This window comes from Harpegnathos saltator, unplaced genomic scaffold, assembly GCF_003227715.2.
Source record: "Harpegnathos saltator strain DR-91 unplaced genomic scaffold, Hsal_v8.6 scaffold59, whole genome shotgun sequence".
Lineage (NCBI taxonomy): Eukaryota > Metazoa > Arthropoda > Insecta > Hymenoptera > Formicidae > Harpegnathos > Harpegnathos saltator.
Window position 1 is genome coordinate 439,932 of NW_020230415.1, and position 12,902 is coordinate 452,833.

Below are 12,902 nucleotides of genomic sequence, written 5' to 3' on the forward strand. Positions count from 1 at the left end.
GGGCGATATTCGCTCTCGAAAAAATTCTACGAATGTCACCTCTGCATGATTCGCTCGTGTTCTCGCGGCTTCATTCTCCGGCGCGGTGCGCCGCGCCGTTTCTTCGCAGCCTTCGTAGCGCAAAATTTATTAATGTCCCGTCGGGAGGAATTTATTTCGCGCACAAGGGACAGAGAGCGAGAACTCCCACATCACGAGTAATATTAATTTCACGGCGACGCGGAATCATATTTATCCGGACCATTCGGCGACCACATCTCGTCGGCGCGGCGGATGCCTCGATAATCGGTTCCGAACGATTCGTGGGCAGCGTATGAGCGGCGGCGGCGCCACCACACACAGGAGTGTACCGGATAAAGCATTCGCTAATGGCACTCGCGTTAAGGAAGATTAGTCGACTGCGAGGCGCCAATAAGCATCAGCGACACGAGGAATCCGATGCAGGAAACGCGGGCGGAAAGACGGTGGAAGACGTAAGACGTAAAGACAGAGCGCGGCTAGCTCTTTCGCCGTCCGATCGATCTTTCGAGTCTGATTTTCGCGAGGGACATCCGTCTCCGCTACGAACTCTCGAACTCGCCGGACAAGTACGTGATGGGCGCAGGTGGAAGATAAATGGGAAGTTACGTCGGAGCAGCGTAAAAATGGATTCCCCGCGGCGCGGGGATCTGTTGCAACGGCCGATCTCGCGCGAGCGCGAGCGTCGCGCGCGGCGTCGTTAGCGGCGGGCGTTGCGCGTTGTCGTTATATCGCGGCCGGATTATTAAAATGAAAATTCCGCGCGCCATTGCGCGCACAAATATTTGGACGTACCGCGAGGCCACGTGAAAACAAGTTGAACGCGCTCGTGCGAAAAATAACGCGCTTTGCGAACGAATTCCGTCGCGTCGCCGCGGCTCGTTCTGAGAGAAAAGCGTTTGGTAATTTGTAGCTGTAATGGCGGAAGTGTGAAGAAAATACAGGGACAAGCTTTGCAGCAAGCGTTGCCGCAGTAGTGTTAGCGATAATAATCGTACATGTGTATGCTCGTAACAATAAGAGGAGATGCAGTTGACGTGAAAGGTAACTACGTGTCATTTCAACAACGTCAACTATTCTTTCCTCTCTCGCATCAGTGCGACGTCTGTCCTTTCAGTTTCATCATTTTCAAAGACACATCGATCGTGAGCGCATTCGGCTGGCGGCACTCGCGAAACATTATCAACCGATACGCGCGTGGTGCGCGCACGATGCGCCGGGAAATGAGGAAAAATGTTCTTTCAATCCGTCGACACACACACACACACACACACACAACTGCGCGACGTGACATAGCGCGTCCGCGAATGATATTAAATACTCAATGGGCAATGGGTGCCCGGTAATTGAATGCAGTCGTTGGCAATAATTTCCGTAATTATGAAAGTTGGAACATTTGGGATTTCACGCTCGCGGACTTACTACTGCGACACGAGAACTGTCCCGGGCAATATCTGCACGCGAGCGGGGCGACGCCGCTGCCAAAAACGGATAACGCGCGCCGGCAATATTCGCGCTAGCGCTCGTCGTTCATTGTTAATCTGCCTTGGCGCGGGGACAATTAGCTCCGCTTCAATTTTTTACGTTACCGCCGCGCAGGACAAGGAAAATATTTTGCATTCGTACGTGCGAGGTTGCTCGTATTTAAAATTCCGACAAAACACATATTGCGAATATTCTGATGTAAAAAAAACGTACACACACGCGCGCGCGCGCGTACGCGCGCATACATAAGGCAAAACGGTAGAAAAAAGTGGGAAACGTGATGAAAAAGAGAAGAAAGGAAAGGCGAGAAAGGCAACAAAGCGCGACGCCGCAATTGTGGCCGCGGAGAGGCGCGGTGTGAGCATCCGCTGCGCGTTTTTAAGGCGCGACATTTCGAAAGCCGCGAGTCGATCGCGAGTATCGCGGGCTCCAATTGGGAAAGGATCTTATCCGTGCGCGCGCGCGCGCGCGAGCGAACGCCGCACGTCGAAAGCGGGCGGCGCGAGAGCGGGTAAATCAATACTCGTTTATGAAAGATGAACTATAACGCTACGCTTCCTGGCAGCGGAGCACTCCAAGTTATCCGGCCGCCGCCGGCGCGGGGGGCGTTTTTAACTATTTCTTCGAATTTTGTTTGTTTGATCAACTAGTTTCCGCGGCGAGCTTTGATGCCAAGCCGCGTATTCGGCCCAAGTACGCGCAAACCGTAGCGCTCGCATCGATCGCTCACATCAAAAGTACAGTGCACGGAGAAACGTTTCTAAGCCATTCGCGCGCCACCGCCGTGAGAGCGAACTTCCTTGCGGTTTAACGCATAGAAGGAACGTTGACGAATACTGTTCCCAACATACATTCCGAATAGACGACGAACGTCTGACTCGCGCCAAGGCGCGCGATACGCGCGAATATGTATATGTATATTCGATGAAATGTTCCGAGAGTTTCGCTGGTTTTTTGGATCATCGAGATCGCGCAGATAAGTATCGCACGCGCGCAAAGGGAAAAGAGAGAGAGAGAGGGAGAGAGAGAGAGAGAGAGAGAGAGAGAGAGAGAGAGAGAGAGAGAGAGAGAGAGATCGAGCATACTTCTTTCAATATTTTTTCGTCGAATTTCGCGGTAAATGTCCGTGCCATCCGCAGAAAGTCCTCTATAATGCGGAACGGCAAGACACAACATTTTTCTTACGGGAGATCAGTCGGGAGTAAATAGAGTGTCCCGCCAGAACTCACCCCGGCTTCATTTTAATTTCAAATTCCGCGATGAAATTGGAGTCGACTTTTCCTGCGGAAAATTTTCGAGAGGACTTACCGTGTCGCGTGTGCATGTGCAGGTGCGCATACGTTCGCGCGCGCGCGCGCATGTATGTGTGTGTATTGTAATCTTTTTCATGTTCAGCATTAAATAATCTTAATAACTAAGCTTTTCTGAATTCGACTGCTCAAAGAGCGTTTTCCATCGAAATTTTCAAGAACGGTGAGATGATGGTTTCAAAATATGTGAGATTACTAAAACTTTGATAGTATAGCGAAATGTAATAAGGAATAATATATTATGTTCGCAACGAATAATTAATTTAGCTTCTTGGAATATCAAAAGTATTAACAGATATTAAAAGATTAGAATTAAAAAATTATGACTAGAAGATAAATATTAATTTATCTTCTTCTTGGAATGAAAATAATAAATAATTTGACTCTTTATTTCGTATTCGTGTTCTATTCCAAATTTATCAATCTTTTCTGAATACTTTCTTTAGACCGTAAATTCCGCGGGGACAAGTTTATTATTGATATATAAATCTTCTGAAATATTACAGTTTTAATTAAGTTATACGGTTTTAATTAGAATCCTGAAAAATGAAAAGTGCTAAATGTTAATAGCTTTGTTACGCATTACCATAATTTCATTTCGAGCGTTTAGGAAATTTATGCGCAAGAATTTGTACGAAAGAATACAATCCGCAGTTAACTGATTAAATATAATAGCTTTTGAAGTTATTACTTTTACGCAGTTACATTAACTAACTTTATATATCCTTTCGCTCTCTCTCTCTCTCTCTCTCTCTCTCTCTCTCTCTCTCTCTCTCTCTCTCTCTCTCTTTTTACTTTCTATTGTTCCCAGTCCACGTTAAAGAAGCTGTTCTCGAAAGGAGTGCGAGTTCTCTACTTTAGCGCGTGAATTTCGGCAGCAATACGGAATTAGGTTTCAAACGAAACTTCGAATGCCGCTTTCCGCCGCATAAAACGAACCAGAAAGTAGATGTAAACGGTAATATATGGCGCGTGTAATGAAAGGTTACTCGTAATCCGCCGGATTTAACGTCGATGTCTTAAAGATTTCGGGCTTACCTACTTTAAGCACGAAGTTGGCGTTAATGCGCGCTTTGCGTGACGATTGTAGTACATCGCAAGGTCGAATATAATATTAAACCGACCGTCAATAGTTCCAAATGATCTTTGTTCTTAAAAAAAAAGAAAGAAAGAAATAGTAAATCGTTGTTAATGCAGTTGAATAATAATTAAAAAATTAATTATTTTGAAGTCTCCGAGTATAGGGAGGGAGAGAGGGAGGGAGGGAGGGAGGGAGGGAGGGACAGAGAGAGAGAGAGAGAGAGAGAGAGAGAAAAGGGATAGAGACTGAAAAAAATCGAGTACCTCGCTTGATGCTTTCTATAGGAATATGGAGCGTCTTTTGGATTCTTTAATTTTCCTCAGGCAATATCCATTTCGCAGAAAGGATCAGTGTTCGATTAGCTTCATGATTAATAATTCTTCCGTTCGCCGTTTGTCATCACGAGATTAGTTCTCTTTCCCTCCGTGCGAATAATTCGCGAAAAATAATGTCGCACCGTGTACTTTGCGTATTAATTCACAGCGTAACGTATATGAAATAATTATATCTTAATTCGACGAGTATAAAATACATAAAAGAGGTGTGCACGTATATGCAGCACGGCAGCAATGATCACGAGACCTATTCATCCTGATGCGTTGAGGAAGGGAAAAAGGAAAATATAATAGCCATGTATATTCGTGAAAAGCAATTCAAAATGATAAAAAGAGTCTTTTGAATCTCTGCAAATTCGATGGGAAAAACTCTAGAAAAGTTTTCGAGTGCGAACGCGTCGAGCTGTTAAACCGATTATGACAATCTGTGCTAAAAAATTACGCATACGACCTAGTTGGAACGCGCGCGAACAATGGCACATTGTTTTCGCATCCAATTTGGAAATGGCAGCTGCTTAAATCTTCTTGAAATTGACATATGTGTGTATTCGAAATAAGGTCAAAGGGAGCGTAAAATTTTCACAAATTTTTTTCTCAGCCGTCAAATCCAAACGGTGCGAGCGCATAAATTATACATTTTCCAAGTCGGAATTAGCAGCGGACGAAAGAAAGCAAGGCAAAAAGAGGAGAAAGGCGCTTTCACTCCTGCGCTTTTCGGGATTTTATCTGGATAACGTGCTTATCGCGTTAGCGATCGTGTCATATCAGCGCGAGGTCGATGTCTTAACAGCGGCCGATTGTCCCAACTTCCTCGAATCGAGGGATGACACGTGTTCATCTAGCCGAGATGAATCTAGCCGAGCGAATCCGTTAGACGGAAACGGGGCTCCTCTCCGTTCTTATTGTGCTTGTTGCGCGATAGGTGGCACGCCGTTTCCAGCGTGTGCGAACGGAAAGTGGAAGTAAAAAGGATAGCCTTAATTCTTTTCCAATCAATCGATTCCTCAGGCTCGATTACCGTCGACTCGGTTGCACCGACGCGATACAAATTGCGCGGGGTGCGCGCGCGCATTTTCTACAGGCTGAATTAACATCCGACGGGGATTTACCGAGCACGGCAATGAGTCTGAGATTTTTACGTCGAGATCGATCCTGATATCGGACATCCCCTGGCGCGCGAGGATGGCCGCGATCGCTTTGCGCCAAGTTACGCGCGTTAACCGCGCAAAATACAACGACCGCGCTGGCAATTTTTGCGTCTCATGCAATTTAAGCAGCTGATCGCGCCAAACTCGCGCCTGAATTATTTTGCAAATAAAGTAGAGACATGAACGTACGCGAGCATAAATGGATATAATATAATTCGTGCTTCAGCGAGCTTCGCTGCGCGATCGTATTTTAATGTAATTACTCCAAGCCAAACGTGGAAATGTTAAATTTTCAATAAGGACAATACGGGGCTGATACTAGGTCGTTCGAAGAAGTCGAGAAAGTGCGGAAATGTAGGGCGAATTGGGTTATTCTATGAACAGAAATATATGTAATCCGCTAAGAGACCGCGTTTCGAAAATCAAGAGACAAAAAGTGAGTAGTGAAAAATTACACGCAATTACACGATTACCTCGCGTCTTCCGCACGCGCGCGTGCGATTCTCCCGGTGAACTCTGTGATTTGAAAGACGAAGCTGTTTGAAAATTAGGATTAAATGCGACATCGACGGAAATTGCGAGCGCGACGGCGAGGACCGACGGCGTTTGGCGAAGGGTGAAGAGACGAGGAGAGAGCTTCCGCCCACGGTTATGTATGCGTATAATGAACGCGATCATCCGGCTCATCTTTTTATTCGCCCGGAGCGCCGGCGTTTCAATCTCAACCATCGAAAAGTCTTCGCGGTCGATTAAGCCGCGATCGCCCCTCCCCCCCCCAACGGTGGCGGTATCTCGGTTACGGTTGAGTGTGTGAGGTTGTTGAGGATTGCGTGATAAAAAGGTGCTAATAATGCTGATCTTCCCCTCGCGATCTTCTCCATGACGCGATTCCGTGCAATTAGTAACGCAGACGAGCGTGATGTGCTGTCGGGCGGAAAAATTAACTAACTCGTTGCGGATTGCGCGATCAAAAGGTGCTAATCGGAGACCTCGACCCTTTCCCCGACGTATTACGTATAATTAGCCGTAACGAAGACAAGCGCGTTTGATTTTGATAACATTTGGCGTCGTGAAATTGAAAATAAATCCGGCCGAGGATACGATGTAGCCTTATAAGATCTCTCTTATGTCGCTGTTATCTCGGTTGCTCCGTCCCTGCTCTGTATAGAGAGGGAAAAAGCGAGAGGGATAGAGAGGGAGGAGAGAGAGAGAGAGAGAGAGAGAACCGGGTTGCATCACGGTCCAGATGCGTCGAGGCTTTTTTCCCCCGGCGAGACCTGGTTTTTGTCGTCCGCCAATTAACCGTCTCGAAAGAGCTCCTTTTATGTTCCTCGCGTGCGCTTATTGCACCCGTCTGTATCTTCCAATCTTGAACGTCGTAAAGTCGCCCGCCAGATGTAAATCGCGGACGCGTCTAATGCTTCATTCGCATGAAATGGAGCCCCCGCGATCCCCGCCAGCGATACGCGCTGCATCTTTATAACTCGGACTGATTAATGCGAGCGTGTATTCGGATTATCGCAGGGTGTCGCGAGAGCGCCGGTTATAATGGCTGAAAAGTCTAGCTGCATACACACACACACACACACCGCGAGGTCCGTTGTAATTCACAGAGAACGCGAATCTGTTCGCACGGCGTGCGAAAATCGCGCGCGAGAGATGCTCTCTCGGCCAGATTCCCTTCCCCCAACAACGTTCTGCCCTCAGGCTCCGTCGCCGTCGTGTTTCACGTAAACAAATTAAAGGAAGAAGTTCACGGGCGCGCGCGCGCGTTCGATGGACGCGAAATCCCGGAAATCCCCGGTCTGCGAGCGGACAGCGACGAAGCCGAATCGATAGCCGATGATCGCGGCCCATCTAAATCCTCGAGAGCTTGACGAGCTTGCGCAATGACATTACCGCGCCGGAATTGAAGATATATATCGACACGGAGCCGTAAGTCACGGGCCGCCATATAACATCTTACGAGGGGTACTTGCAGCGTGCGCGAGCCCGGCTACTTTCGGATCGACCGACCGACCGGCGCGGCGGGCCGGCCGGCCAGCTCCGGGCCGTGCCATATGAACGATACTATCGTGGCGAAATATTGTTGCCGTAGTTAACGAGATCGATGCGAACGCGAGCCTCCCTTCGAGAGAGAGGCTACGTATACGCCGAGTGCACGCTGCCGCGTCGAGCTGATCTTCGTTTCGCTCGTACCCTCACCTTCATCCTCTTTCTCCTCTTCCATCCTCATTCTGTCTCTTCTCCCCCCCCCCTCTCTCTTTCTCTCGTTTTCTCGCAGCCTCTCTCGTTTCGTCTCCTCTCCTCTCCCCTGCTCTGTCTCTCCAGCAGCGCCGGCATTTCAATCGCCAACTGTCGAAAAGTGAGATATAGCTAATCGGCCGTAAGCCTCCATATCCCTGTGCTCGCTCGCGCACCAGCGAGCGAACGAGCGCACTCCCGTGATATCCAAGCCCCGTCCTTTGTGAGAGCGCGCGTTTCGGACTATCGACGCGCGATCTTCTCTCGCCGGGTTGCGATCTTTTGTTCACCGTTGTTAAATGATGCATCGGCCGGTGCACAATCGGTGAGACAAGCGCACGCGCGTTAGCCGCGTTTACGCTGTAAGTCAGAGATATTCCGCCATCGCTGCCGCCGCCACCGTGTGTGTGTGTGTGTGTGTGTGTTTTCCTCTTCTTTCCTGCCGCTCTATTAGAAATTTGACTTTATCGGGTTGCTGTTGCCTCGACGCGCGACACGCTTCCCGTCGCAAGCTCCTCCCCCCTCATTTCCGCGCCGTAACGCGCGTAACGGAAACTGGCGCGAATTCGCGAAAGAGGGAGCGCTAGAGAGAAACACGTTTCGATTAATCGGAAAGGACTCGCCCACGTGTCCGATTTGATCAATGAAAAGCGCCAAGCGGTCGGGTAAACATTGTTATTTTATAGAAACTTCCACACGTAGCAGGAGAAACGTAACTACGCCAGGAAATAAATGTTGCTATGAAAATAGTCCGATAAACTGCTGGCTGCTTTACATTTTCATATTGAAGCGAATTCAGGCCAGTCCTTCCTTCGTAAAAACATAACGAAATTATAGATTCGTACGATATGTATGGGTGTGTATGTGTCTATGTGTGTCTGTCTGCAAATTCGACCATTTAATAAAAAATATCCGACCTTTTTAAAATACGTTTTCGATGTAAAGACGATGCCTTTTAAGATCGCGCGAGATTGTAACGTGTAAATATCACATAATGTATTGATAGATTTCTTTCTATCTTATTCGCTCACCCTTCCCCCTCCCTCTCTCTCTCTCTCTCTCTCCTGTCCTCAAAGAACTCGTTAAATTTGCCGAAATGTGATCGAGCAAAGCTGAACTGCGTTGAAAAAAGAATATCAGGCAAACAACTAGAGAATTAAATCGCTCGAGATAGCCGCGGCGATCCGCGCTCCCGGATTGTCTAAAGTATTAATTATCCGAGTCTCCGCAAACGTGCGGCATCTAAATCGGCCGCGTCACTCCGCAACTTTAAATAGCCGCATTTAACACTTCAGATACGAGGCGAGAATGCGAGCCGACGAGTTTCCCCAGACGTATCAGTTCTATCAAGATTCTCAAAACTTCACCTATGGCATGTGCGCGAGATAAGCGTGTCGCATAAGCGCCGCTGGGAAATTCAAGCTTCCGTCGCGAGAGAGATAGAAAAAGAGCGAGAAAGGGAGAAAGAGGGGGAGAGAGTGGAAGGGAGAGAGGGAGAGAGAGAGAGAAGAGAGAGGAGGGGGAGAGAGAGAGAGAGAGAGAGAGAGAGAGAGAGGGAGGGAGGGAGAAGGAGGACGAAAGAGCGGGAGAAGGGAGAAGAAGTTGGGAACACTTTCGATAAGCTTTCCGGTTAGTTCTCAAGTTTTCGATTAGTTTTTCGGTTACGCGGCCCGCGATTTCCCGCGGATATAAGCGTTCGTTGTATCCGCGGGATATAGATTATCGGATATTTACCGCGGAGTCACCGTGTTGTGCGGAGGCAGGAGAACGCAGGAGAGAGAGAGAGAAAGAGAGAGAGAGAGAGAGAGAGAGAGGGGGGGGGGAGAGCAGAGGGAGAGAGCATCGCGAAGGTAGACGAAGAGCGCAGGGACGAGAAGGGTAAGAGATTCCAGCACCGCTGAGGATGCGATTGAGATTAAACGGAAATGCGAGTCTACCTGCCGGGACGGTGCCGCTTTTATTCGCGCCCTGCACCGACTTGTATGGTTTTGCCTCGAGAGCTACACCGTGTGAAATTGAATTTCAATCTCGCGCCCCGAAGCGGCGACTACTACTTTCGACGACGGGGTTGGGGGGGGGGAGGAGAGGGCGGTTGGAGGCAGTTAGAGGTGGCGAGGTGAAGTCGACGATAGTGGTGGCGGTGATGGTGGTGGTGGTGGCAGGGTGCATTCGGCGTGTCATCTTATTGTTCGTAATGGCATTCACCGCAACGTGCGCGAGAAAACTCGCTGCTGCCGCGCATAAACGGAGAGTGTCTCTCGCCGGTTATTTTGCGCTCGTTAAATCTGCATACTACAGGCCACTCGACCAGACGGATATCCTCCTCTCTCTCTCTTTCTCTCTCTCTCTCCCTCTCCCCTGCCCCCCCCTCCGGCCCTCGCCTCACTCCCGGGCCATGTATCCCTCAGCGAATTCAGCGTCGGAATTTTCTTTCCGGCGGTGGACCGTGACGATGGTCGTCATCGTCGTCTTTTTAATTTAAGACCGCGTCGCAGCCGCGTACAGATATCGCAGGCTAATAAAACTCAAATTCAGTCAGTTCGAACATAACGCGCCTCGGTTCTCTTGCTTCCCTCCTGCGTCTTCTTTCCCACGCGGAAAACGCATGGGTTGCGCACGACGTTAATGCGCGCGATCGTACAAGAACCGCCCTATTACCAACTCGATCCCTTATCGATCGGCCGTTGAAACGGGATCTCGTCTGTACCACACGCGTTTATACGCAAACAATTACAGCGGAAATCGATTTCCGGCATTTTCCGGATGGAGTCATTTGCAAAAAAGAAGCGACCCAAATTTTACAAATTTACGTGAGGTCGATCGACGGGAACGTACGTTCAATGGATGCAATCGCGATTTCATCGGCAATCGCGCATCGCGCAGCCGGGTCGATTGTCCCGAGGAAAACAAGTCTCGTTTCATCAGGCTCGGAAGATACTCGCGCGCGAGTACCGTCGATCTCGATCGATCGGGGCGATTGAGATCGCTTGAGCGACCGCACGTTCCGCTGCTCGCGGCTCTAAGCCTCACCTATCCGTTATGTGGGCCAGATCGTAAATCTCTCGCGTCCATTTGGTATAATACAAGACATTACCGTGCACAGATTAACCCGATATATTTCGAGATCGGACAGAACGAGTATTCTGCATAATATCTCCCGGCCTAACGCGCCCGCGGCTAAATGAATGAGTGAGCCGCTGCTCCCCGGCCAGCGCGGGCGAGTCGTCGCCGGAGCTTTCGCTTTGTATCCGCGTTGCGCCCAACGGGCGTATAACAAGCGGCATGTGCATCCTCACCTTCTCCCCCCTCTCCTTCCTCCCTCCGACCTGTCCCGCGATCATTCTTTGGGCAATTAGATAGTGAACGATCGCGTGGTCTGAAAGGAAAGTTTGAGAGAGAAAGAAAGAGAGGGGGAAGAAGGAGAGAGAGAGAGAGAGAGAGAGAGAGAGGAGAGGAGGGAGAGGAGATACGCTATGCCAAAGTTAAGCTCGGAACGTGGATTACGCGTACTCGCGAGAAGACGTAGTTAACCCCACGCTAGCACTGATATACTAATTGAATTAGTTATTTCGAAGCAGAAAGTTAAGGGCACGTCTGCGCCAAGTTTTCAACATGAAATAGCTGGCAGAATCGACGTGCTAGCACGCCGAGTTCGAAAGTTCTTATTAACCCGGAAGTTTCGTTCAGTATCGCGCCTGAGTGTTATTTAATTACTAATTCGAAGAATATGTGGCCCCCCCGCTTTTATGAGCGAGAGAGAACTTTTCCTCGATTAATTTCGCCGCTCCCGTGCTCTACCTACCCTCCTCCCACCCCTCTCATCTCCATCCCTACCAACCCTCTCTTAATTCACTCCCCTCGAGGGTTCAGCATCGATTATTAATAACAGATCCCGGAATGCGCGATGCTGTAGACGCGGCGGGGGGTAGCGAGAAGGCAGGGGGCAGGCTCATAATTCCTGTCGGGACGGTCCCCCTCTCTCCGTCGCGAAGGACGCTCCGCTGTCTGTTTTAATTACCGCAGTCGCTACTACCAATTTTTCGCGTATTTATGAGCTCTTATTTTATTTACGAGGCGCTCGCCCCTCCCCTCCCTCCCCCCACCCTCCTCTCGCACACTTACTCACGCCGAAAGGCTATTTATGCGCGTCGCACACAGAATGCTTCCTTTCGATGCTTTGGACGAGACGGTGAATAATTATGTGCTCGCGTTTAGAGGTCGCGCAGCGCGATATCTCGCGCGGTGATCTCTAATTTGCGAGCGATAGCACAGCGGGCGTAAACGAATCGGCTATTTATCTCACCGGAAGCGAAATCCTGCGGAACTTTTTAATCCCCGCCACTTCGGAAGGGAATAAGCGCGGGCCGGTGCGCGCGCGCACTTATTATCTTTCTTTCACGGTAAATGCACGTCGTTGACGCGGCCAACGTACGATGAAAATAATTTATACATATACACAGAGCGTGCGTTTCGCGTCTCTTAGCGCAGCGTTAAAATTCATAACGATGAGTTCTTTGACGGATTGTAAGTCGATTTTAATGAGGCCGGGCGGCTGGTGCGCGGCTTCCATTTTCAACGCATCCGTCGTGCATTTTTTGTGGTCCCTCTTTCCCCCACCCTCCCCCTTCGTTCCGGTCGAATATAAAATCTTTGTCTAAAATAAAGCGCGTTCGTTTCTACTGGAAGATTAATCGACGAAGTGAGGTTTTGCCGCTTTTCATTGTATCTCCGACGGAAACTTAATCCTTCGGTAATCTAATTTTAATGTCAAATAATCTCCGTAATTAAGCCTGACCGCTCGTATTTTTACCGAGGGAAGACATCGGACTTGCGTTAAGCGTCGTCTACAATGACAGTAAGCAGTAAGAAGTAAGCGTGAACAGTAAGAAATGGACCAACCACAGTTGATTATTTTTGTCATAATCGACTGTGATTGGTTTATTTCTTACCGCTTTACTCGTAAGGGTGAGTGAGTGGAGGAAGAGGAGCAAGGAAAAAAAGAGAGAAAGAAAGAAAGAGAGAGAGAGAGAGAGAGAGACAGAGAGAGAAGCAAAGAGAGACAAGTTGGCTTCGATGTTCGATAAGAATTTTTCGCATCAACGTCAAAACGTTATTAATCCTGAATAAATCTACGTGTATCGTAAGCTCATTTGACGAGAGAAATTTGTAACATTCGGAAAATACGGCGCGCAGATTGTGAGGTGAGTCGCGCGTAGAGAGAGAGAGAGAGAGAAAATGTGTGTGTGCGTGTGTATGTGTGTGTGTGTACATAAGAGGGAGG